Source organism: Nycticebus coucang, chromosome 4, assembly GCF_027406575.1.
Source record: "Nycticebus coucang isolate mNycCou1 chromosome 4, mNycCou1.pri, whole genome shotgun sequence".
NCBI lineage: Eukaryota > Metazoa > Chordata > Mammalia > Primates > Lorisidae > Nycticebus > Nycticebus coucang.
Genome location: NC_069783.1, coordinates 131,210,787 through 131,238,374, shown reverse-complemented (window position 1 = coordinate 131,238,374; position 27,588 = coordinate 131,210,787). Strand labels below are relative to the sequence as shown.

Genomic DNA, 27,588 nt, shown 5'->3' with positions numbered 1-27,588 from the left:
AATTCAATTCAATTTCTCCATCACATTAGCCACATTTCAATTGTTTTGTAGCTATAGGTGGCTAGTGACACCATGTGGGACAGGACAGGTACAGAAAATTCCAGAAAGTTCTGCCATGTCCTAGACATTATGTTATGTGCTTTATATGCATTAATTTATTTCATGTCAGAAAAAAATAACACCTTGGGAGAGGAAGTCATACATATTGTCCGGATTTATAGATAATTACCATAAATTAAGCACACAGAGGTGTAGTGACTTTCCCAAGGCCACACAGCTGGCAAGAGGTGGAGACAGAATTTGAACAGTATTTGAAGTTACCTTTAGACAATATTGGGCTGCTTTGCCTTCTAAGGTCAGGGGAAAGTGGATTAGTCCCTTTTCTTGTTTACCAGTGTGTTTTAAGCAACCTCCTGGGAATTTCATTTCTTATTTTTCCACAGCTGCCCAGACGCCTCCTTCCATCCCACGTTTGGGCAGTCTTCCAGAGGGTCTGTGTGCATCCTCCTCTCCTGTGAGAGCTGTGGGTCTGTGAAGATGGGGCATGTTGCCATGGGAGTCCAGCTCCACACAGTGGACAGAGCACCCAGGAGAGAGCTGGCTGGTCTCCAGGGTGTGGGCTGGGGATATGCAACATGCTGGTTGATTTCTCTGGGAATGGAAAGAGGCGGGGCGGGGAGGTGCGTTCTTCCCAGCTGCACCCTCTCCAGTGGACGTTTGCCTGGTAATTTTAGCCTGAAGCACTTTCATGCCCAGATGCCCCCAGGTGAATGCTCCAAAATCACACATTGAGGGGACCTTCTCATCAGGGAATGTCTGAGGAACGTTGGGTAGTGAGGGGAGGCCTGTTTGTAGAACACTGCTCCTTCTGGGTGGTGGCAGGTTGACTGGTCCTCAGACTGTCAAGGAACAATGCATGGCACCTCTTTATAGCATGCCAGTAAACCATTAACGGGTCAGGCTAGCAGCAGCTGAGTTAGAGGCATTTGCTTTTCCTAGAAGCCCCAGAACCTTTTAGGGCAGGTTAAGTGGGAAGGAACTGGAAGAAGGATTTCCTAACACCCTAAAGATCCACTGGCCACCACTTTATAATTTTCCCTCCCTTTCTCCTCCCCACTCATGCCCATCACAGGGGCTGTAGAACACCCTCCTGGGCGCTGCTTTGATTATCTGTGCCATGTGGAAGTGATGAGAAGAATAGAAGGGTATTGGCAAGAGGGTGGGACATGTCTGTCCTGGAGCTACAGGTGAGGAGTCCAAAAAAGGGAGCTTTGATCTTCCCACCAGCATTTGCTGGGCTCCTGGCCTTTGGTGGATGCTGAGAAGACAGCAGTGAGTACGGGTGAGATCTCTGCCTGCTTGGAGCTGACCCTCTAGCAGTCCCTAATCTTTTTGGCACCAGGGACTGGTTTCATGGAAGACAGTTTTTCCATAGACCAGGAGCAGGGGCATTGATTCTCATAAAGAGTGTGCACAACCTAGATCCCTCCCATGTGCAGTTTACAGTAGGATTCCTGCTCCTGTGAGAATCTAATGCCACTGCTGTTGTGACAGGAGATGGAGCTCAGGTAGTGTGTGGCTATGCAAGTGATGGGGAGCGGCTATCAATACAGATGAAGCTTCACTTGCTCACTCACCTGTTGCTCACCTGCTGTGCAGCCTGGTTCCTAACAGGCAACAGACTGGTACCAGTCTGCAGCCCAGGGTTTGAGGACCTCAGATACAGAGCAAAAGGGAGGTGGTGATGGGCGGCTCCTGTGGCTCAAAGGAGGAGGGCTCTGGCCCCATATGCTGGAGGTGGCGGGTTCAAACCCAGCCCCAGCTAAAACTGCAAAAGAAAAACAAAAAGGGAAGTGGTGAACAAGCAAACAGATGAAGAAGTATGATTAATACAGAAATGGATGAGAGCACAGCACTGGCGGCGGCAGGGAGAGGCTAGGGAAGGCAGCAGTTTATCTGGGCAGTCAGGGTGGGCCTCTCTGAGGTGGTGGCACTTGAGATGAAAAGGAGCAGCTGTGCAGAGAGCTGAGCATAGCAAGAACAAGGGAACTGAAGAAAAGAGGAGCGTGAGACATTGGAGGAAAGGCAGGGAGCTGGGAATGAGCAAGAAAGACGTGGAAGACAGATCAGAGACAAATGGGGCCCCTGTGACTTGCTGTTCCCTGATTGTCCCCCCTGTGGAGGTAGGGAGGAAGGTTTCGAGATAACACCACCAGACACCTTGTGAAGACGCCATAGTCCATTGCAGGTCACTGTGGGCCGAGGGTATGGAGAAGGAGGTGTTTAGCCTGTTTGCTGGAAGGTCGGGATCCCTGCCAACATCCTCCTTTATTTCTTGTTGTGGTGGACTTCACTTTTTATGCTAGGTTTAGGTTTACAGCAAAATGGAGCAGAACGTGCAGAGATTTCCCATCTATCCTCTGCCCCTGCACACACACAGCCTTCCCCCACCATCAGCATCCCCCATGAGACTGGTACTTTTGCCACAGTTGACAGTCTACATTGACACATCATTATCACCCCAAGTCCACAGGTTATATTAGGGTCCACGCTTGGTGTTGTGCATTCTGCGGGCTTGGACCTACATATAATGACATGGGTCCACAGTTGCATTGTCTCACCAAGTGTTTTCATGTCCTAAAACTCCTGTGCTCCACCTATTCATCCCTCCTCCCTCCCTCCACCTCCTCTCCTGGCAGCCAATGATCTTTTTTCCTTTTCCAGTCTTTTTGCCTTTTCACCATGTCATATAGGTGGAATCATATGGTGATCAGCTTTTTTTAGATTGGCTTTTTTTCACAAGTAGTAGGCATTTAAGGTTGGATATTTCTTTTTGTTAGCACAATTCTCCTTTGGGAACAGACAGGCATAGGTGCCAGGAGATGCCTGGGATGCAGGGGGAGGTGAACTGTGAAAAATGGTGGCTAAGGTCAGAGGTCCGGGAGCAGGTGTGTTGGCCAACCTGCTGCTAGGGTCCCCATGCAAACTGGGGCTGTGGAGCAGGAGATCTTGCTTCAAATCCTGGCCACCTTACAAATCTGATGGCCTTTGCCTCGGGTCTGCTCCCTCAGTGGGAAAAATGGGGATCATAAGAGCAACACCTGTGTGCTTGCGAATCTTTGGGCCTGTGTGTAAAGCACCTGCTGTATGCCAGGCTTAGTGCAGGGCAGATAATCCTGGGTTTCAGTTTCACCCTGCTGTTCCCAAGCTTTGTGCTCTTGGACAAGTCATTTCACTTGACCGAGACTCGGTGTCCTCATCTGTAAAACAGAAGGGCTAACGCTACCCATCTCATTGAATTACTATGATGATTAGGCGAGATCAAGCCCCTAAGCACAGGGCCACACATAGTACATACTTTTTAAATGAATGTTGTCTGTTATTACTTAAAGCAAATGTCTAAAGCACTCACTGTGGGGTAGCTATTGTGTTAAGTGCTTTAAGTATATTATTTTATACCTGTGAGGCAGATAACTAATATCACCCATTTCACTGATGGGAGGGAAAGCTGAGACTCAGAGAAGGGACATGATTTGCCCAAGGTCATGCATGCAAGAGCTGGCTGGGAATTCTGGAAGTCTGATCCCAGACCCTAATGCTCATGGACCTGCAGCAGGTGTTACTATAGGGACGTGAAAGAGGGGGAATCATGTCAACTCGGGGTGGGAGGCTCAGGAGGGAATCGGAAGAGGGGCATGTCACTTGGTCCTAGGGGACTGGGAGATTTTTCTAGGGCTGGAGATAGACAGGAATGCAGGGCACAGCACAAGCAAGGGCCAGGAGGTGGGAATCACGTGGACATAGAAGGACCGACATGTGGGACCAGAGCTCAGGGTTCTGGGAGGAACCAGGAGTCAGCAGGAAAGGAAGATTGGGTCACACCATGGAAACAGTCACAGCTTGCGTGGTGGCATCACCCTTTCCTACCATCCCTCCCCCCACCCCAAGTCTATTGTGCTTTGGAGCTTCCCAAAATACTGTTCCCCCCTCCCAACTCTTACCTCACCCATAATAAATTAAAGCATTTAAAGCTTTGGGGCACTTTAGAGCTTTTCCCTGTCCCATTGCCCTTATATCTGGCCCGTCCCTTGGGCTCCAGGTGGCTACGCAGGGTAAGAGGTAGGGGGGACTTTCCCCTCTGCTTTAGAGTCAGAGAAACTGAGACTCAGAGTTCATTTCTACTCCTTCTTCAGATTTTGAGCCATCACCTCCTGGAGGAGGCCCTCCCTGACCTTTCTCCTTACCCCATCAGGTCTAGTTTCTTTCTTATTTGTTCTCACAGAACCCAGTTCTTTGCTGCAAAGAATGGGTCTCACGTTGGAATTATTTACCCGTTGGTGTGATTCACTTTATGTCTTGCCGTCTCACTGGACTGTAACCTCCATGAAGACAGACTGTGTCTGCTTTGCTCCCCTGTGCCTGACACCAGGAGTGCACAGGCACTCCTGTGAATGGACAGCAGTTTTGGTGACAACATTCTGGGAAGGAAGTGTTCACAGAATATTGGAAGGACACTTGTCCAAGCTTGGAGGAGGGGCAGTTCAGGAAAGCTTCCAGGAGGAGGTAACGCTTTGGCTGAAGCTTGAAGCCTGAGTTGCAGTAAGCCAGCTGGAGCACGCAATGGAGGGGAATCTGGTAGACAGCCCACATGAGCAAAGGCACAGAGGTGAGCACACGGGGCCACCTTTGGGGACTTGGGTCTGAGGGTCAGTGGTCCAGGTAAGGCTGGAGACATAGGGTTCCTAAGGTGAGTGCATCTTGTCCTGAGAGTCCCATGTACCTGCAAGGGATGCAGAGCGACGCAGGCTGCCTTCCACTCACCTCCTTAATCCAGTGGTTGTCAAGGGGCCTTTGAGTCACCCTTCTCTTCTCCCTGCCTTCCCCACATGCTGAGAGGTATTTTTAAAGCTACCCCGCAGAGCCCTCCAGCATTTTGACTTAACCATTCTCTCCACTACCTGTTGCTTACATACGTTAAGAGTCAGGGTTCCTGGGGACTCACTACACCTCTGTCACCCTCCCTGCCAAGAGGCGACCACCTGAGTGAGGCCCCAGGTAGCAACTGGAGCCACTCTGAGTCACAACTGAGGTGGTGGGCCTCGGAGGAGCAGGGGACAGCTTGGGTGATTTTTATTTAGGCCTACTGTGTGCCACCCAGGCACTGCACTGGGTGGTTTAAACCAGGGTTCCCTGTGTGTCTTTATGTCCACCCTTGAGCCAAGAATGTGTTTTTGGTTTTGTTTTTACATTTTTAAAGAGTTGTAAAAACAAAAGACTTGGAAATAGGTGTGCCAAGTTTCACAAGTAGACATTTAGCAAATAAAAAATACTTGCCAGATTTAGCGAATAAAAATTCAGGATACTTCATGACATGTGCACTTCAGAGAAATAAGCAGTAACCCACTCAATACTCCATGTGATACTCAGGACGTACTTATACTAAAAAAATTCTTATTTATCTGAAATTTAGATTCAACAAGGCATCCTCGAATATTATCAGGCAGTCCTACCCCACGCCCTGAAATACTTGCTGTTTGATGCTCTTACAGTGGAAGGTGGCGGACCCCAGTCTTAAACAATTATCTGTGTGACCAGGAGACACAGGGTCTCAGGGTACCGGAAGGGAAGGGAGGTTCTGAAGCCGGGTTCTCAGGGTACCGAGCATGGTAAGCAGTAGCTGCTGGTATTTGTGTTATTGATACACAGTGATCACCAACATATGTTGAGCACCTCTTGTGTGCCCAGACGCTGTCCTAGGGGCTCAGGGTCTTCATGGCAGGGATGGATGCTAAGCAGATAAGCCCACAGATGAGTGGAGGTCAAGCTGTGATAAATTCTAAGGAAAGTACAAAGCAAGTGCAGATGGCAGGCAGAGGTTCTATTTTAGACAAGGCGATCAGGAAGCCCCTCCAATGGTGAGACCTTTAAGCCACCCCCACTTTCCCAACAAAGCGGTTGGAGACATGGCTACCTGGCAGCTGCAACTTCCCCAGCACTCACGTTGTGCCTGCCCGTTCTAGCTCTGTGTATGTCTTGCTCATGGGATCCCCAAGCAGCAGCCTTGTGGGATAATGTGGGTGCTGTCCCCACTCACAGATGAGGAAACTGAGGCAGGAGGTTACCTATTGAATGGCATGGAGTCTGGCCTAGGCGTAGTGGCTCTTCCAGGTTCACATCCTCACTTCACTGTAGTGCCCCCATTAAGGTGGCCCCAGCTGCGTGCTAGAGCCTGTGTGAGTCGCTCTGCCTATATTTTCCATAATCCTTATGACAGCCCCCACACACACACACACATACACACACAAACACAGGGGCACATAGGTCCTGTCCCAGGCTGGGAGGAGTAAACCCAGCACAGTGTGGGAGGCAGGGAGAGCCAGGGGTTAATTTGGAACTTGGTGGCGTCCAAGATGGGCAACAGGAGGGTACCTGGGTGTGGGGAGGTGGCAGGTTAGAGGAAGAGAAAGTCAGGGCAGGCTTCAGAACATCCCGTCCCTTCCGGTTTCCCAGATTGGCCTATCTTTCCTTGCCTGGAACTGGCACCCACCAGTCCTGACACCTTCCTGAGATTAATCCTCCTTTTATGCTGTTTAAATATTTGCAAGTGGAGAGAGAGAGAGAAGGAAGGGCGGGGCTGGTTTCTGAATGGCTGCAGAGTGAGACTAGGGGAGGTGAAGCAGGTGCTCTGTGGAAGGGCAGGGCTAGGCCACAGCCCCAGGCCCCAGGTGCTAGGCCCTGATTGGTGACTGTCAGTGGGTGGGAAGCTCAGGGAAGGTGGACCCGAGCTCCTCAGCAGTGGCCCTGCACCTGAGTTCAGGAGCACCTGCTGTAGGTCTGGCAGTGAGATGGATAGTCAGTGTCCTCTGAAGAGTCACTGTCATTTGCCCAATCTATGCCGTGTGCCAGGTCCTGTCTCCAGGATTTTGAGTAAACCTCACATCCAACATGGTGTTGGAAACCTGTCCAACATCATGCAGCTAGTGAGTAGCCAGGGATTCGAGCCTGGGTAGGTGACTCTGCATTCTGGACTCTTAGCCTCTCTCAATGGCTTCCTGACAGCCTGTCCTTAGTGCAAATACACTGGTTCCAAAGGGAGTGAACTCCCCATCCTCGGAGGAATGCAAGCAGATGTTGAAGGATGTTGCAGAATAGATTCTGCAAAGGAATAAAAGCTTCTGGACCCTTGAGGGCCCCCTCTTCTAAAAGAGGGTGTGGTTGGCAGAGTCTTGTCCTGGCATCGCAGATCTCCTGACTCTCAGTTTAGTGTTTCTTTTGATCCCAAGGTTGGGAAAGCCAAGGAATTCCTTCCACTGGCTTCCCAACACCTTGGGTTCTCAGATTACCCAGTGCTGGGCCGGGCTGGGAGCATCACTGTAGGTCAGACTGTCAGACAGGTCTAGTTTCAGATCCCAGCTGTTCCCTTTCATGAGTGTGTGACCCTGGGGAAAGTGCATAAATTCTCTGAGTCTCAGTTTAAACATCTTTTTTTTTTTCCCCCTGTGAGCCTAAGCCTCACTCTTGTGACCCTGGGTAAAGTGCCATGGTGTCATCATAGCTCACAAAAACCTTTGACTCTTGAGTTTGAACGATTCTCCTGCTTCAATCTCCTGAGTAGCTGGGACTACAGGCACCCGCCATGATGCCAGGCTAATTTTTCTATTTTTAATAGAGATGTGGTCTTGCTCTTGCTTAGGCTGGTCTTGACTTCTGAGCTCAAGCAATCCACCTGCCTCGGCTCCCAGAGTGCTAGGACTACAGGTGTGAGCCACCACACCCGGCCAATTTAAACATCTTTAAGATGTGGATCATAATGCTCTCATGAGGATTAAATAAGGTATTCTTTACAGAGAGCACATGGAAGCAACTTGGTAAACATCCTCTATTACTTCAAGCTGGGGGATGACAAAAGCTTTGGGTTTGAAGTGGCCTCCAGCTTCTGCTATAAGCCAAGGTATTTGTTAGAACCAGGACCCTGGTTGTGACTCCCAGCCACCTCTTCATGACCCTAGACAAGTCATAAATATGTATACACATACATACATATGTATATATATATATATATCTTTGTGCTTCTGTTTACCCATCTGAGAAATAGAATCATCTGGGAACTCAGCTCATCAGGGTTGTCACGCTCACACACAGTTCCTGCAACATAGTGCTCAAAAAGTGAGTAGTGCGCTTCTCCTCTGTTCCAGCCCTACCTGCCCTTTCACACCTCACATCACATTTAATCTTTACCACAACCCAAAGGTACATGGTTTCACTTTAGAGAAGCACAGACAGAGACGCCAGCAAGGGCTTGGCTTGGTTGAGCTGGGATGTGAATGCAGGTCTGTGTGGCTCTGACGTAGCCACAACCACTGCCTCTGTGCTTCCCAAACCAGGTGTGATTCCTGGGCCAAAGCTTAGAAAATCACACAGGGTTTGAATGAGCCAGGATGCCACATGGCTCCACTCCCCCGCCCCCAGATCACCACAGAGGCCCTGGGGTCTGTCAGCCTCCAAGTGGAGGGATTTGGGCCCTTCCTTCCAGGCCTGCCTGGCCCTCTTCCCCGGCTTACAGGTCTGGTCTGTCCCTCGGGCTGGCAAGGGTGGGCAGCATCTTCTTCCTTCCTACTTCCAGACAGTGTCCTCTTTTGCAGAGCTTTCAGAGGGAATCTTCCACCCACTGTTGCTAATCACCAGGCTTTTTAATTTCCTCTCCTGGTCTCGGGCTGTCAGGCTGTTATTAATTTCTGGGGCGACATCCCAGCTGGTAGCTGCTAGAGCCCTCCTGCAGGCTGAGGACTATTATACCCACCGTTGGTATTGCATCCCCATCTCCACATCCACCCCTCCCGATCCATTGCCAAGGTAAAAGGTTTGCAGCTCCTGCCTGCAGCCAACCTCCTGGCTGTGTCCTTGGGAGAAGCACTTAACCTCTCTTAGTTTCAAGATCCACAGCTATAAACAGCCAGCCTTCTCTGCTCTGCGGAATTTGGACTTGTATACAATCAGAGTGCCAATAGGAAACAGATGGTTCCTCCAAACTGACTACATTAAGGCGAATTTAATAAAAGGGTAGTTGACTAAGGGGAGAGGGAAGAATGCTGGGAGCCCCCAGGGAAGGATGGAGCACCCCAGGGATATCATCAGGGGATCCAGGAACCTTTGCCTCCTCTGGGCCTGAAAGGGGTGGGAGGGAGAGGTTAGGGAAAGGAGGCTGGGTGTGGGAGGCTCCCAGACAAGAGCTGGGGCTGCTAAGTCCCTTATTTCCTCAGGGACCCTTGAGTCGCTCTTGTTCCATGTCCTGCCCCTCCCCCTTCCCATGCACCCTCCACTTCCCTTCAACCTGCCTGTAACCCTTTCCCCCTGCTCACCACCAGGCAAAACTCCTTCTTTCTTATATCCCCATCAGACTGCCCTTGGTGAGGGTGTTTTCCCTGCAAGGTTAACTTTGTTGCTTCTTCACTTGATTTTACATGAGTAAACATGCCTGATGCACAGGGAACTGCAGTGCACAGACCAGATGTGACCGGATCCAGGCCCAGGAAGCAGGAGTGTCTTCGTTATCATTAGGAAAATGCTATTATTGAGCACACACCAGGCACTGTGGCTGTTTTATCTGTATTGCTTCCTTTTAAATCTTTCCATAAAAAGTGGACATTCACTTAATAGTTATTGAGCACCTGTTGTGTGCTATGCACTCTGCTGGGTCTTCAGAATGGAGTACCAAGTGGCATATACAAAATTCCTGGTCTCATAGCCCACTAAATGGGAGAGTCAGAGAATAAAGTAAGTAAGCAAAACAGAGAAAGTGCTAGAGGCAGGAAGGAATTTGGAGAGAAATAAAGCTGAAAGGGGGCATGTTGAGTATTGGGTGGGGGAGGTGTGCACTCTTAAAATGATGAGGGAAGTTGGCATTTGGTAGTGTTAACATTTTAGTAATATTAAGTCTTCTAATCCATGAAGATGGAATGCTTTTCCATTTTTTGTGTGTCTTTTAAAAATTTCTTTCAGCAATGTTTTATAGTATTCAGTGTACGAGTCTTCTTTTAGCTTCTTTGCTTAAGTTTATTCCCAGGTATTTTATTCTTTTTGATACTATTATAAAATGGATTTAAAAGAAAATTTCCTTTTGGATTATTTCTTATTAGTGTATAGAAACACAACTTATTTGAGGGTGTTCATTTTGTATCCTGCAACTCTTCTGGGTTTGCTTATCGGTTCTATCAGTTTTTCCATAGAAAGTTTAATTTTCTACATAAAATTCATGTGAATTTTGAACAGAGATCATTTTAGTTCTTCCTTTTAGACTTAAATGCCTTCTATTCTTTTACTTGGCTAATTGCTATGGCTAGGACTCCAGTATGATGTTAAACAGAAGAGGTGAAAACAGGCCTCTTTGTCTTATTCCTGAACTTAAAGGGTAAAGCTTTCAGTCTTTCACCATTGAGTCTGATTTTAGATGTGGACTTTCCATATATGGCCTTTATCATGTTGAGGTAGTTTCCTTCTAGTCCAGGGACTGGTTTCATGGAAGACAATATTTCTACAGACCAGGGTGGGTGGGGGATGGTTTTGAGATGATTCAAGTGCACTACATTTATTGTGCACTTTATTTCTATTATTATTACATCATAATAAATTATATATATGAAATAATTATACAATTCGCCATAATGCAGAATCAGTGGGAGCCCTGAGCTTGTTTTCCTGCATTTAGACAGTCTCAACACAACCAGCACCACCACCTCACCCCGCCTCAGATCATCAGGCATTAGATTTTCGTAAGGATGTGCAGCCCAGATCCCTCGTGTGCAGTTCGCTGTGGTGTTTGCACTCCCAAGAGAATCTAATGCTGCTGCTGATCCGATAGGAGGAGGAGCTCAGGGGGGTGATGCCAGTGATGGGGAGCGGCTATAAACACAGATGAAGCTCCACTCACTACCCACCTCCTGCTGTGTGGCCCAGTTCCTCACAGACCACAGACTGGTACCTGTACTGGTCCTTTGCCGAGGGGTTGGGGACCACACCTCTAAAGGAAGCGTAACGGGTCAGATTGCAGAGGGGGCTGCCTTGGATAGTGTAGTCAGGGAAGGAGATATTTTGTGTGATGCCTGAGAGAGGCAGTAGCCAGCTGTGCAAAGAGCCTGAACAAATAATTAAGTAAAATGGTGGAAAGGCTAACAGGAAGTGATCCAGCCCTTGCAGGGGGTTGTACCCTGATCACACTGGGTCTTTCCCCCATCACCCTCTGCCTCTGCCTTCCAGGTGAAGCAGATCATGGAGGAAGCTGTCACACGCAAATTTGTCCATGAAGACAGCAGCCACATCATCTCCTTCTGTGGTGAGTCTGTGGCCCTCCCGTGGCCTGGAACTGTGGCTTCTTTCTCTGAGGGCTGCCTTGGGGAAGTAGCATCTTTGAGCCATGGTTCTCACGTCATTTTTTGCTTAGTGACTCTGAAGTTATTTTTGAATTCCAAAGAGACTCCATTGGAGAATTTTGAAATACAGAAAAGTCTAGGGGGGTTGGGGGGGCAGCAATTAAAAATGACTTCTGCATCCCCTGAAAAGGTTGTTGTGGTTAAGGCTAGAGGGATTGATTAACTTCCCTTCCCTGAGGGCCCAGTTCACACTGACTCTTGCCCCAAGAAACAAGTGGCTTTGCATCTGAGGAGGGGACTCCTGTGCTTTCCTCTCTCTGCTCCTGGCTATTGCTAGGTAAAGGGACAGGGTGGATGGAGACTTTTTGAACAATGGAATTAAGAGCCCTTGGCATACCTGCAGGATCACGCCCAGCTGTCCCAGCAAAGGAGGCAGGCCTGGGGCACAAAGTGTGTCTCAGACTTGTCTCCTTGGGCCACTGAGCCCACACATTTCCAGAAATAACCCAACTGCCGGGTTCTTACTTGACAATGGCTAGAGACATGTTTTGCATGTCAGTGAAGTCAAGATTTAGCTCATAATCACTGTGTACATGTCAGTGGGAGTGTTTCTCTTTCTCCCTGAAAACTTTTCTATTTAATAATTAGAGTGAAGGACGTGCTCTAATTCCCCTCCTGCGAGCTTGGTTCTATGGAGAGGCCTGAGATAGAACACTTGGCCAGCCTGCCAACTGTCATCCAGATAGCTGGGGCACCACCCCATAGGGTCCCCAACATGCTGAGAACACTCTATGACCTGAGAGGACACTGATCTCAATTCACTACCTTTTCAGCCAGACAGACGTGGGTTTGTATCCCATCTTTGCCATTTCTTTGTTGGCTGACCTTGGGCAAGATGGTATTTTTAAGTGTGACATGTTTATATATATGTGTGTGTCTATATGTTTATACACACATACACATATGCATGCATATATATGTCTATGCATTTATATTCTCAGTTTTCTGTTTTCTCTGGGGCATTTTTATTTGCAGATAAAATCATATGCATATCCATGTCAGGACTTGGTAACATACCTACCAATTAAAGACTTAAAGGAGTAGACAATTTGTTTTTAATTATAATAAATCTCCAACTTTGTGCAAAGTTTTTGGGTGGGAGACATTTGACAGCATCAAACAGAGGCCTAATGAATCTCCTTCGGTTTCCCTTTATTCATTGTTCATTGTGAGCCATTATCAGAGACACTGTCTACAGAGCCTGAACCAACAATGAACATATTTCAGTATGCACAAATGAAAAGTACTGAGATTACAAATTAAAATTAAGTGATTTAAGAAATCCTCACCTGGAATATTTTAAATCCATGTGCACATTAGGCAATATTTAGACATTCATTCAAAAGCAAGTAATTACCGGCTTGGCACCGGTAGCACAGTGGTTACGGCACCAGCCAGATACACCGAGGGTGGCGTGTTCGAACCTGGCCCAGGCCAGCTAAACAACTGCAACAAAAAAAAATAGCCAGGCATTGTGGCGGGTGCCTGTAGTCCCAGCTGCGTGAGAGGATGAGGCAAGAGAATCGCTAAAGCCCAAGAATTTGAGGGTTCTGTGAGCTGTGACACCAGGGCACTCTACGGAGGTTGACATAGTGAGACTGTGTCTCAAAAAAAAAAAAACAAGTAATTGCTCACTCAAAAATAAACAAAGACAAATGATGAAACCAAAACTCTCGGTATTGCTCTGACCCTGGAGAGTGCTGGTTTACTCTGTAGAGCTCTTTACTTCATGGTTTTTGTCACAAGAATTAGGGAAGGTAAATTTTAACAGTTATCTGACACCTAGCAGGTGCCCAGCAAGGAGTAGCTGTTATTATATACATGTGCTCTTTCAATAAACATTGATTGTGCACCTGTTGTATCCCAGTGTGAGCTCCTAATCTGCTGTGTAAGACAAGCGGTAAGAGGATGAAGAGAGCTGCTGAAATTACCAGGAGAAAGACAAGCACATCAAATGGCCATTTTCCCAGAAGAGACGACTGAGGCCCAGAGAGGGCAAGTGATTTCTCCGAGGTCACACAGCACGTTAGTGGTAGGGCCCTGGCTACAACCCAGGTCTCCTGCTTTGGGTTCACCCTTGAGGTGAACTTGGCAGGGTCTCCAGGGGAAGATAGAAGTGAGAAGGTTACTATTAAATCCTCCTTTCAGAGATCCTTGTGGAAGCATAGTTGTTATGCATACCATAGACTGAGACCTGGCTTTGAAGCCTGGCTTACTGACTGGGTAGCCCTGAGCAATTCATTTTACCTCTTTGAGCCTCAGTGTCCACATCTGAAAAATGACATTAGTTTTCCTTTTCTTCCTCAGCCATGGAAGAGATTGAATGAGATTCATAAATGTTGTTACTATAATCACAATATAAATGATGATGATGATGATGTGATTCCTTATTACAGATAAAGCTCAAAAGTCATATAGTCCATACTCCCACTCTCTTTGGTGAGAATAAAGGCTAACATTCTTAAAGCACTCACTCTGGGCCACATACTTTCCATGCAGTGTCCCTCCCACCCCCATCCTAAGAGCAGTCTTGTGAGGTTAATGTTCATACTATCCCCATGTTACAGATGAGGAAGAGACTCAGGGAAGAGAAGGTCACTGCCTGAAGTCACACAGTTGGGCAGAGGCAGAGATGGGCTGACCTCGGGCCATGACTGTGTGGGTACACCACAAAGCTCTCCGGCCCACTTTTAAGGATACAGAAGGCAGGGTGGAATATACCTTTTTCCTTATGACCACTGTCCTGAATTTTGTGATTCTGGGGATCCTGGCTCTCCAAGTGGTCTCTGTCTGATGCTCCAGGCCCTGCTGGGCATCGGGGAGCATGGGCAGGGTGGGGCCTGCTGACCACCATGTCCTTGCAGTGGCTGTGGAGGCCTGCGTCCTACATGGGCTTCGGCGGTGGGCAGCTGGCTTCCTGCGCAGCAACAAGATCGCGGCTCTCTTCATGAAAGTGGGCAAGAGCTTCCCACCAGCTGAGGAGCTGAGCCGCAAGGTCCAGGACCTGGAGCAGCTTATCGAGAACACGTGAGTGTGGGGTGTGAGCTACAGACTGGGCAGCTCCCCAGAAGATAGTCAAGATCCTCTTCCCCTACCCTCAGTACTTCCTGCCCTCTCCTTGCTGCCCCTCAAACCTGCCAGACTGTTTCCCAACTTAAGGCCTTTGTATGTGCTGCACCCCCCCCCCCACCTGCCTGAGGTTTTCCATGGCTGATTCCTGGTCATCATCCAAATATTCCCCTATCTCAGTAAATTCCAATCCTCATCCTCACTCCATCTTCTCTCCCTATTTTCTTCCCAATTGTCCTGCCATCTGTAATTAGCAATTCATTCATTTGTTTCCTGTTTACTTGATTGTCTGCTTACCTCACTTAACTCTGAACTCTGTAAGAACAGGGAACTACATCTGTGTTTCTCCATTATGTCCCCAGCATCTGGAATAGTCTCTGCACCTGGTAAATGGCCGACAAACAATTGTTGAGTGAGTAAGTGCCTACGAGGAGCTGATCCCTGTTGTAAATGCAAGAGGACCAGAGTGTGAGGCAATCAGTATGATCCTTGCCTATATGTGCAGGGGCGGGGGCTGGGGCCTCTGGTCAAAACTCATATTGCTAGGTATATTGTCATACATTTGAATACACTGATTTGAAATGTAAAAAACCTTTGAGCCAGGTGCAGTGACTCATGCCTATAAATGCCAGCACTTTAGAAGGCCAAGGCAGGAGGATCTCTTGAGGCCAGGAGCTGGAGACCAGCCTGGACAACATACTGAGACCCCGTCTCTACAAAAATGAAAATGTGAGCTGGGCATGGTGGTGAGCACCTATAGTCCTAGCTACTCAGGAGGCTGAGGCACAAGAATGGCTTGAACCTAGGAGTTCAAGGCTATAGTGAGCTATGATCTGAGCCACTGCACTCTAGCCTAGGCAGCAAAGCGAGACTCTGTCTCAAATCCTACCCTCAAAACCAAAAACCGAAATTTGTATTGAAGCAACCGTCAAAAGGCAGAGGTGGCTTCCCTTACTTCTCAGAGTGACTGGTTGTATGTGTTTGGAGGAGGCTCACAGCCTGAGTGTGTGTATGTGAGCACCTTCCACAGAGCCACCCCCTGGAGTCCTGACTGCACAGCCAAAAGCCCAGCCTGGAGCCCTGTCAGGGCTGACAAAGAGTTTTCAAGTCCTGTTGGTGCTGGTGGCTGCCCAAAGGTCTCTGCTATGAAAGATTTCGAAGCTGTGATTGGGTGTCTTTGGGAAAAGTACAGTGAATGAATCAATTGGTCATGTTTGTCATGGGCTGATTGGCCATATTTGTCACAGGCAAGGGCAGGGCAAAGACCCGCATGCCGCGCCATCTCTGCTGTGGGCATTCACTCCCCTCCATCGGGTTAAACAGGCCTCTCCTTGCCTTTCAGGCCCTGCCTGCCCAGGGCCTCTGGCCAGAACTGGACGATGGGCAGAGCTCAGGGCTTGGCTCTGCCAGCTCCCATTTGGAAGGACTTCTCAGCCACCTGGTCTCCTGGTGCCTTCCAGTCCATCTGCTAAATTCCCAGGCATTTGCAGATAACTTTTTAAAGGGATGGATTTCCATAGGTCTTCTGAGATATTGGGAGTGACTTCCTAAGGGAGGAATTAGAGATGACTGTAGCAAGTAGTACAGGAAACCATTAATTCATTTATGCCATCACTCACTTATGATCATATTTGCTGAACCTATATGCCAGTCAGTGTGCTAGACCCTGGAGATAGAGACATGAAAAGGGCCCAGGCTTGCCATATGGTAGACTTGAGGCAAGGTGTAGCTTCTAGATTCTTGGGAACGAGGCAGAGTGAAGACCTGACTACTTGGAAGTACTGCAACCCAGGGATCCTGGGGGCCCAACGTGCTGTGGGAGTTGGTGTTGGGAGGTGGATAGGTTGACTTCTCAGTGGGGCACCTTGCCTCAATCCTGGGGTATCCAGGGGAGTAGCTCAGAGACGGACAATCCCTGGGGGCTCGTCAAAAACTGAAGATGAAAAGAACCCAGAGGCACCCGACAGGCTGAACTAGGCCTCTGCCTTTGAGAGTGAACAGATGAGAGGGATTACACTCTGAATATGTAGTTAGGTTAGGAAACCTGGCTTACTTCCCCTGCAGGAATAGAACTAGCTCCTGCCTTCCCCTTTATTTAAACACACCATGGGCTGTTAACTACCCTATCTTTTGCAAATGCACCTTTGTTGGAAATCAGTAAAATCCTTCTGAAGAAGCCAGAGAGAGGCTGCATTATCTCAGTCTCATTACTTGGCCTGAGTTAATGTATGCCTTCTCCAGGTACTTTCTCACTTTGTTTTGAATTTGTGTATCTTAAGTATAGTTTTCCCTAAGGGCATTCAAACCAGGTGGGAGTTCACTTTGGAAAAAACCCCTGACAGTGTGGCCCTACTCCAGATTCCAACAGTATTTATTGAGACTCAAAGAAGTGTAAGAGAAAAAGTTATAAGGAAAACGTTACAATAAACGTTACCCTGTGCAGCAGGATCCAAGATGTGCAGAGGTGACTGTTTTCCTGGGTTGATGTATCTAGTATAGGAAATTCGTGCTTTGACACCTACTGCTTGTTAGTCTGACAGGTTCTGCCTTAGCTATTTCTGCCTAGCTAAGTGATTAATTAGTTGTGGATATGCTTGCAACTGTTGCTGCTAACACACATGCCCTATTCTGCTATGCATGTGACTACTACCTTTGTTGCGGTTCACATGCCCTACTCTATCTGACCCGGACATTCTGTTCCCTTTGCATATCTTGAGATGTCTTCCTTACATATGTCCCACACATATCATTTAGTACTCACGATACCTTTTCAATTACACTCACATAGCAAGCATTAACCATAGTAAATACTGCAATGATTATATTCTGTAATTTCTTTATAGTAAAGAAATTACTGCAAGAAAATTCTGCAATTTTCTTGATAATAGAGAAAGATACAGCATGAATCTAAAGGAGATTCATACAAGGAACAACTGAATTTTGTTCTCCCACAGTAGACTCTTAGTAAGTGTTTTATTTGAAAATAAAGTGAATTGACTACCTTGTACCTTTAGGATCACAATATGGAGGGGAAGATAGAAAAGTGAGCAGGAAGTTAGGCTTCAGAGGCTGAAGGAGCAGCTGAGAGGGCTTCCCGTAGGAGGCGATACCCTTGCTGAGACTCAAAGAGTGAGAAGGAATGAGCCTGGGAGTGAGGTGGGGGGGAAAATCAGGAAGAAGCAGCATCCGTGAAGGGGCTTCCCATGAGAGCCTGGAGCCTCAGGAGTCTGCCGATATCTCTGGCTGGCTGGATCATGGAGTGAAAGGAGGTGGTAGTAAGGAGAGGCCTGAAGAGGTGAACAAGGGCGAGGTCCTGGGGTGCCCTGCAAGTCATGTTAAAGAGCTTGCTTCTCAAGGGCATGGGGAGCCACTGAAGGATCCATAGTGCAAGTCTGTTTTTGGCCCAGCACTCTTTTGCAGGAGAGGGAAGGAGAGAGAGATCAGTATGAGAATCTGCCTTGCCCATTAACAGTGTATGAAAGTGTCTTTTTAACCACATCTGCACACTCTCTAGGTATTATTATTTTTCCAGCTTTTTAAAAATTTTCAGAATACTATAAGGCAGTAGTTCTCAACCTGTGGGTCGCGACCCCTTTGTTCCATTTGTAACTACGCGGCAATTAGGAAGATTGAGAACCACTGCTACAGGGGTATATATGTTGTATGGATTACTTTTGTATGGCCTGAGTCAGGATTTTGAGTGTGCCCACCACCCAGATAGTGTTCACTGTACCCATTAGGTATGATTTCACCCATTCCCTCCTCAAAAACCACAGTGAGATATCACGTAACCTCAGTGACAATGGCTTTTATCAAAAAGTCCCAAAACAATAGATGCTGGTGTGGATGCAGAGAGAAAGAAACACTGTTGGTTGGGACTGCAGATTAGTCCAAGTCTCGACCCATCATACTTGAGGAGCAGTATGACCTCTTGTTGTTTAATTGCCATCCCTTCATTTCCTACAGAGACTGAACAGTCATTTTCCCATTTGTATGGGATTTGTCCTGTGGATTTCTTCTTTTGTGAATAATCTATTCTCCTCCTCTATTGGTCGTGAAGGGGAAACCAGATCCAGGGCCTCCAGGAGAATGTGCGGAAGCTGCCGAAGCTGCACAACCTGTCCCCACTCGCCATCAAGCACCTGTGGATCCGCACCGCCTTGTTTGAGAAGGTCCTGGACAAAATTGTGCATTACCTTGTGGAAAACAGCAGGTGAGGAAGTCTGCAGCCTGCATGTGTTCTGCCTCCACCTGCTGGCCTGTATAGGAATTGCACCCTCTTGCGCAAAGCTGCTTTCTTTTCTCCCTTGACCACGCCCTTCAGCTTCAAAGTGTCTCCTGGATGTTTGACCATGAATTAGGCTAGCTTAGAACCTTGGGAAGATTCAGGATTTAGGGCGGGGCATAAGGATCTTGGGTTTCTTCCGCTGGATAACTGTGTGCCCAGGGAGAATCACTTAGCCTCTCTCTTCCCCTGTTGTCTCTTTTGGTGAATGGGATAGGGATTGTAGCAACTCCAGAGAAGAAATGAGAAGGTAATTTGGCAAATACACAGCATTTTGAAAATGCATAGGGACCCTTTTTACATTTTCTCCCTTAGCTCGAATTAATCTGATGTGAAGGTTTATAGTATGAATCCCCTTAGACAAACATTCTTGCATGCATTCAGTCATCCAATAAATATTTAAAGAGCATCTGCTGTGTTCGAGGCACCAACCGAAATGTCAGGGATGCAATGGTGTTGCCTGATACATTGCAGAGCTTGTATGTTATCTCAAGAGCAGTGGGGAGCCACTGAAGAATCTATAATCTAAGACTCCCCTTAGCCAGCCTGCCTCTCCAGCCTCCAAGAGAGTGGGCAGAAGAAGAGAGAGAGATCTGAGAACTTCCCCATCTTTCAGCATATAAAAGTGCTAGTTTAACCATGTCTTCATACCCAGTGGGTATTATTCTTATCTTTTCATTCTTTGCCTCTTTGTGAGAGAAATATGTGTGAAAGTACAGAGCAAAGTCCTCGCAAAACTCACATTCCAGCATGGAACACCAGCAAATATGAACTAATCGTGGTGATAGGATGTGAGGAGTGTTCCAAACTGGGTGTGCTGGTGTTTCATCTTTTCTGTGTGGTCAGGAAAAGCATTCTGGATTGTGCAACAATTAAGCTATTACATATGCATTAGCCAGGTGAAGGGGGCATGGAAAAGAGTGTTTCTGGTGGAGGGAACAGCAGGTATGAAGGCCCAGAGGCAGAAGCAAAACTGAAAAAAATCTAAGGTCTGGGTCCGCAGTTCACTTCTTCACTTCTAGGAAATGGTAACATGCCTCTGCTCCCCGTCCTGTGAATAGTCTCGGGCCTCTTTAGTTACTGCCTTTGGCATATGACCTCTTGATTTCCTGTTAAGTCAGTCAAAGACGTAATAATTTATTTGAGCAGCAGTGTCAACCTGCTATTTTTTTCATTTTAAACTTTTTAATTTTAGATTTACACAGGAGTTGCAATATTAGTACCGAGAGTACTAATTGCCCAACCCCAGTGATAACATCTCACATAACCATAATACAATGATCAAAACCAGGAAATTGACATTGCCACAATACTATTAATGAATCACAAACTTTATTTGTATTTTGCCACTTTTTACATGAACTCATTGAAAAAATATATTTCTATGAAGTTTTGATACATACACATATATAGTTTCATGTAACCAACACCACAATCAGGTTTCAGAATCTTTCCAAAGAAACTTATTACCCTAAGGAAACTTTGTGGGGCTACTTTTTACAGTGCCGTCTTGGTTCTGACTCCAGCTGCTGTCATTTGAGGCAGCATTTCCAAGGTTTACAATCATAGCACTTGATGATTTTTGTCATGGAAACTGGGTGGTGCTGCAGTGGAAAGTGTCTTGATGTATTATCTTGAAATTTGACCCCCAAATGTATAACCTTGTTATTGAGCAAGTCTAGAGCATCTCCATTCTGGGTCATCTAGTATCCTAGGTGATAGAAGATTTCTTTGGAGTAAGATAACAATAATGTTGCCACTGTTCAGTGAGAATTTCCTGATGTCAGGTTCTGTACTGTTGCTGTATTGGCAAGTCACCATTTAGTCCTTCCAACAACCCAGGTAAGTTCTGTCATTCTTTGCATTTGAAGATACTGAAGCTCAGAGAGAGGATATGCTTGCTCAGGGACACAACAGCCAGGCAGGGAATGGCAGATCTGAGCTCCTTCCCAGATTCTGTGTCCTTTACTTCTTGTTATATGATGGTAAGAGCTGACACAGCTAGATGTGGCCCAGGCAGCATCTTCCATTCGGCAAGTTACTACGTTCTCTAAGATCCTTTGGGAGTTTGGAATGAAGTCCTCTTCAACCCAGAAATCCTATAAATTCTGTTTGTTTCTAGACTGTATGAGTTTTCAACGAATTCACACCTACTCAAACAAACAAAGGAATTCGCACAATAACTCAAACAAATCAAAAAACATTCATCATGGATGTTGTAGGGATGGCATCACGTATTATTTTGCAGAGCCAGATCCAGGGAGCATTTGGGGGCAACTCAGGCCAGCGTTATCAACATTAGTCATCAGGGCAGGAAAGCCTATTAACATAGCCTTTCAGTGCACCCTGCAGCTGAACAACATTTTATTGCCTCAGTAATAGAAGGACCGACATCATCTGCGTCTCAAATGGAAGATGTGTGGAAGCAGATAGAATCAGGCAGGCTTCAGCTGCCTTCTAATTATTACTTCTGTTACCCTCATAAAGGCTCTGTTGTAACCATGTATTAAGGAGGTGCATACTGAGCACCATGCTAAATGCCCGATGAGATAAATAATTATTATCCCCATTTTACAGATGGGGCAGGTGAGGCTTTCAGTAGAAATGGGATGACAGGTGGAGATTGAACCCAGCCTTACATTGAGTGTCCTCTGCTGGTCCCCATCCAAACCTGCATGTCCTTTCCTCTCTTGCTAGTAAATACTACGAGAAGGAAGCTCTCTTGGTGGACCCTGTGGATGGCCCCATCCTTGCATCTTTATTGGGTAAGTGGTCTGGTGCTTGGAGCTGCATCCAGACTTCTGCTCTTGAGTCTCCAGAGCACTTTCTCAGGACCTTTTTCATCCCCATCCAGCTTCACCCTTTCAAACTTAGCAATTTACTGTCTCTTGCTCCCAGAGCCTTGTTCTTTGCAGGACCCTGGGGCATCCTAGCTGGCTGGAGGACAGGGCAGTGAGATGGGATGATGGGAGACAGGAGGATGGGCTTCCCGGGGTGTGGATGGATTCACAGCCCCCCTGTGCTTCACAGTGGGGCCCTGTGCCTTCGAGTACACCAAGATGAAGACTGCAGATCACTTCTGGACCGATCCCTCAGCCGATGAGCTAGTCCAGAGGCACCGCATACACAGCTCGCACCTGCAGCAGGACTCACCCACCAAGAGGCCAGCCCTCTGTGTGAGTGGGGTGGACAGTGGGGTGTTGGGAAGGGTTTGACATGGGGGCTGGGAACAGGTAGGGATCCTGAAGGTTGCTCCAGGCCTCATCCCTCTACCTTCCCTCATATTACCAGATCCAGAAGAGGCACTCAAGTGGCAGCATGGATGACCGGCCATCCCTCTCTGCCCGCGACTATGTGGAGTCTCTACACCAGAACTCCCGTGCCACCCTGCTCTATGGCAAGAACAACGTTCTGGTTCAGCCGGTGAGGGTTCATCTTAGGCTCAGATTTTGTGCTGAGGGTCTGGCTCCAGATTATAGAGGAGAAGTTCCCTCTGGGTCCAGGTTGCTCATCCATTCGTTCAACCACCTGCTCATCTGTCCACCCATTCATCCATCCATCCACCCATTCATTCACCTACCAATCTATCCAATCTCCCATTCATCCATCTACCCACCCACCCATCCATCTATCCATTCATCTATTCACCCACCCATCCATCTATCCATTCATCTACTCACCAACCATTCATCCATCTATATTTATATCCATCCATCCATCCCTTCATTCATCTGTTTCTCCATTTGTTTTCCAGTCTGTCTGCCTGCCCCCATGCCCACCTAGCCTTCTCTTCATTTATCCACTCTTGTTCTCACTTTCTCATTCAGCAAATGTTCATTTGGACCCGTTAGGTGCTAGATGCATGGGATTTCCAGATCATCATCCTTATAACTAATATTTATTGAGTTGGGCACTGTGTGAAGTGCTTGTAACTATACTAAGTCATTTAAACTTCACAGCAACCCTTTGAGGTAGGCACTATTATTATGACTGGCAATACTGAGGCCCCTACAGGTGAAGTAAGGGGCAGAGTTATGAATTGAATTCAGGCCAGCTGGTGCCAGAGTGTGCCACTGCTCAGTCACCTTTGATGCCCCTGCACCTGGCTGGGCTGCACAGCTGGATGGTGAACTAGGCACACGCAGCCCGTCCTCATACAGTGTCTCCTCTGACTATCCCCTCCCCAGGGCCATTTGATCACAGGGTCAGCATAGTATTTGGGCTCCATTGGGAGGAAGCAGAGGGAGTACTATCAGCCACTCCAGGTCTGTGGTCACAGTTTCAGTCATTAGGGGACCCTGAGCAAGCCACTTCCTCCTCTTCAGCCACGATATTTGCATCACAATAGGTACAAGATTCTGTTTTCTTAAATCTAAGAAGCCATGTATTTAAGCTTATGGCATTACGGTGTAATGCCATATACACCATTTTTTAACATAACCATTGAGAAATTTAAAAATGCTATTTAGAGCATACTTGGAAATTTTAGCTTATGCTTTTTGAAAGCGATCTTTGAGATTTATTTGATATAGTTTTTTTAGTCATACATCACTTTCATAAGTAGACATCAGGGAAAATATCATTGAAATACATTTGTTAAGATATCCCTAAAACTTCTTCCAGTTCAGAGTTCCACCTTCTGTAACACTTTTTGGCTAAGTTATTGATAGCCTTTTTGACTAAGAGTTATTTTTCCATATAGCGTTTTTCTGTTCCATCAAGAGAAGGGATCAACAAACTATAGCCCATGAGCCAAATGTAGCCCTCCACCTGTTTTTACAAATAAAGTTTTGTTGGAACACAGCTATGACCATTAGTTTATGTATTGTCTATGACTGCTTCCAGGCTGTGACGACAGAGTTGCGTGGCTGCAACTGAGTCTGTATGGCTCACAAAGCTAAAAATATCCCCTCTCTGGTGTAAAGAGCTCCTGATCCAAGAGCACAGGAAGTGCAGCATTTCTTACAAGAGTGTCTGCTCTTATTTTCAGGGTGGTTCTTAAGTCCTGTAAAGCACTGGTTGTTGCTTTGCAAGAAAATGTAGAATCGTGGGCCTCCCTGCAGGGATGAAGAATAATGTGCCTGCTTTGCCAGTATTACATTAGCACTCTGCTGCTCTGTTCCCAGCCTTCCTATTCACGATAGGTTTTCAACTCAAAGCTGAATCACTCTCTATTGTTTCTGAAGACATCTAAAATAGCCCCTATACTCTGCTTGCGAAATGGCCGCCACGCGCAAAACTTAACTGAAGTGACACCAGTGCATCAACAGCTATGGTAGAGTTTGTGCAAGATCGGGAGGTGACAACTATGTCACAGTTGTGAGATGCCACTTATCATAAGACTCATCACCATTTCAGGGACATTAAAATGTGAAAAAGCAAGCTGTGCCCCTTTGGACCAATGAAACACTGCCGTAGTACTCCCTCGTGGTGTCATAAACATGTGGGATTAAGTTGATGCATGTGAAGACTGGGCCATGCTTGGTACAGCCCTGGTGCTCAATGTCACTTGTCTGTCTCTGCATGTCATTAAGGTGACTTTGGTGGAGGGGCTCCCTCTTCTCCATGGGGGAGAGATGGTAACATTGCCTTCCCCTGCAAACCCACTTGGGCTAACACAAAGCAGGGCAGAAGTCCTCTAGGCAAACTCTGGAAAGGCTGAGGGTTCCATTGGTCAGCTGGGAGTGTAGGGGCACATTGGGAAGAAGGTTTCTGAGTAGGGTCTGCAGGACTGACCACAGAGCTTGGCTGCTGTCTCTTTCTCCCCTTAGACTGGCCAAGCTAAATGCCTTCTGTTTTGACAAGGGTGATGTTAAAAGGAACACAACCCCCTTCCTGGTCCTAAAGGAACTTTGAGGAAGGTCCCCTCAACTTCAAGAGGGAAACACAAACATGAAAGTGTTGAGGGGTGGTGGCATTCACAGGTGGATGCTAGAACCTAGCCTGCAAGGTTGGCTGCAGGTGGCTCTGCTCAGCGTGGCCACTGGAAGGAGGCTCAGGGTCCTCCAAGTGGCCATAGCCTGGAGGCAATAACCTGACCTCTTGGTTTTGGTTATGTGTTCTTGAGCTAAATGGGCCTAGGCTGACATCCGCTGTGACTCCATCACTGTGCCCCAGCCTGAGTCCTCCTCTCTCTGCAGAGGGACGACATGGAGTCTGTGCCAGGGTACCTGTCCCTGCACCAGACAGCTGACGTCATGACCTTGAAGTGGACGCCCAACCAGCTGATGAATGGATCCGTGGGGGACCTGGACTATGAGAAGAGGTAGAACTCTGGGCCCACCACGTGTCCCCTGGGTCCCTCCACTCCCTCTTGGCACACAAGAGCTGTCCTACAGGACCAGGGAGGCTTGCGCAACACCTCTGCTGGCTACTTTAGCTGGTTATGGCCACGGGGCTCACCTTCTCCGCAGCTGGGACCCGAAATGTTCAGGAAGCTCCAGAAACCAACAGGAAGACTCTTAGGACTTGGGGGTTAGTCGGTGCCCTGATACAGACACCACTCAGAGAGCGCAGTCTTGACAAAGATCTCAGAAGCCTGTGAATGACAAAATACTCTCCAGTCTCAGCCACCACTGCTCATCACTCAGTAAAACAGGGAGGCGGGAGATGGTAGTGAGTGGCTGCCTCTCCTGCAGGATCCTGTGATTTTTATGACATTGCAAAGGCTTTGGGGGTCACATTGAAAGAACGCCAGGAAAGGAACTTCCCTGCTCCAGTGCCCATGTTCTAGCACAGTCAGGGAGATCAGAGGAAGCCATAGAACCTGTCTACATAGTACAATGTGTGGGATTTTGGCTACTGCAGGTGCTAATCCCTTTTTTCTTTTATATTTTCTTGCTTGTTACAAACCTTTTAGTGATGAATTTCATTTATTGATTGTCACCCTGGCTAGAGTACAGTGGTGTTATCAGAGCCCACTGCAACCTTAAACTCCTGGACTCAAGCGATCTTCCTGCCTCAGCCTCCCAAGAAGCTGGACAACATGTGATGAATTTTTAATATAAAATCAGACAGAACTCAGGGTCCCATCACCTGGCTCTAATGGCCATTAACCCACACACTTCTTTCTCCCCATACATTATTCTGAGCAACATGCCAACTTACATCATTTCATCTATAACTATTTTAATGTCAGATAAGGACTTTTTTCAGGAAATATAACCAGAATGTTATCATTGTGTTCTCTTAAACAGTCAGGTCTCAGAGTGATTAATAGTGTTCTCTAAGCTAACAGGTCACGTCCTGTTCACAGGTCACCATCTGTCCTCAGAGATGGTTGGTAGGTGGTACAGTTGGTCCTAGGCTGAGGCTAATAATAAATTGGCTCCAGCCAGACTCAGGAGTGTACAATCAAGAGGCCGTCTTAGAGGAGCAGGGCAGGGGTCAAGGAGATGCCGTTGGCCTGGAAGCTTATCTCAGCCTCTTTATCTTCGACCTGCTATCAGGCCTTCCCTGATTTTCTTTTTTTTTTTTTTTTTTTTTTTTGTAGAGACAGAGTCTCACTGTACCGCCCTCGGGTAGAGTGCCGTGGCATCACACGGCTCACAGCAACCTCTTAACTCTTGGGCTTACGCGATTCTCCTGCCTCAGCCTCCCAAGCAGCTGGAACTACAGGCGCCCGCCACAACGCCCGGCTAGATTTTCTTGCAAAGTTTGGTTCACACTAGCCTAACCTCCTTTGTAGTGTTTGTTTGAAAACTCTGGTCACATAATGAGTCTGTGCCCACTCGTGTATCTATTATCTCACTTCAAGCCCTGTATTCTTGAAGGCAGCGTCCTGACATGCTCATATCTCATGCCCAACACCTGTCACAGATTGGAGCACATAGCAGGTGCTCAGATCGTCCTTGTGAAATGAAGCAGAGAAGTCAGGGGGCCTGGGTTCACACCCCAAATATTTACTGAGCGTCTGCTCTGTGCTAGGCACTGTGCTTGGTACAAGGGAGATAGCCATTGAATAAAGGGACAGCCTTTACCTTCCCAGAGATCACATTATGTGGGGAAGTGTGTTATGGGACCAAGTCCCTGCTCCACCCTCACTTTCCTGACCAAAGTCCCCCTCCTCCTGGGGTATGTTGCTTCCCCACTCTGGGCCTCCAGTTTCCCTTTCTGTCAAAGGAGGGAGGAGGACAAAATGGTCTCCCCAGAACTCAAGGGACTCCCAGAGGGTCTGCAGGGGCTCCTCTCACACTGAAGTATCTTCCTCCCAACATCAAAGCTTTCAACAGCCCGAGGACCCTGTTTGTTGCTTGTACTTAAGCCCAGGGCTGTGTGGGAAACTTTCGATGCTAACCTCTTAAGAAAGGCATTGGATTCATTGATACCCAGGCCCCCTACTCACCAGCTCAGGTCATCCAGACTGTCTGTTTCTGTACCTTTTTCTCTGTCTGTAAACAAGAACATAGTAAGTGTTTGAATATTGCGTTCTAGCTGATTCTGACCTTACAAGGTCACAGCCCGCAGGCTGGAGACATCCCCAGCCCTGAGCCCTGAACCCCCATCTTTCCTTGTTCTTTTTACCCAGGTTTTGCTGGAAGAGAAGCAGCCAGGGGAGTGGTGTGTAGGGAAGGAGTTTGTCCAGGGGCTTCAGCATCCCTTGGGGGATCAAGGAACAATGAAAAGGAAGTGTCCCTTATCTGAGATTGCACAACATCACAGCCCACAACTGCCACCGCTTGTCAGGGCCCAGGACTGGCCAGGTCTGGGGCCTGCTTATCTAGGTTCCTGAAGGGGACCTCTGAGCTACCTTGCTCAGGAACAATTACCCTTAGGTGCCTGAGGGCTATTTACCTTAGCAGAAGGGAG

General features: G+C 47.5%; 1 long non-coding RNA gene and 1 pseudogene across 2 annotated transcripts; one reads left to right on the top strand and one right to left on the bottom strand.

Moving 5' to 3' along the window:
• Positions 1-27,588, top strand: part of LOC128583470 (small G protein signaling modulator 1-like) — an 82,210-nt pseudogene that overhangs the window by 11,232 nt on the left and 43,390 nt on the right.
• Positions 78-27,588, bottom strand: LOC128583510 (uncharacterized). Of its 2 annotated transcripts, none has more exons than XR_008379472.1 (6): positions 27,574-27,588; positions 27,125-27,170; positions 14,793-16,042; positions 14,148-14,439; positions 1,638-1,828; positions 78-899 (listed from the first exon to the last, which is right to left on the bottom strand). It is a non-coding gene; the product is annotated as an uncharacterized LOC128583510 (long non-coding RNA). The 2 variants fall into 2 exon arrangements; XR_008379473.1 differs by having other exon boundaries at positions 86-899; positions 14,793-14,878.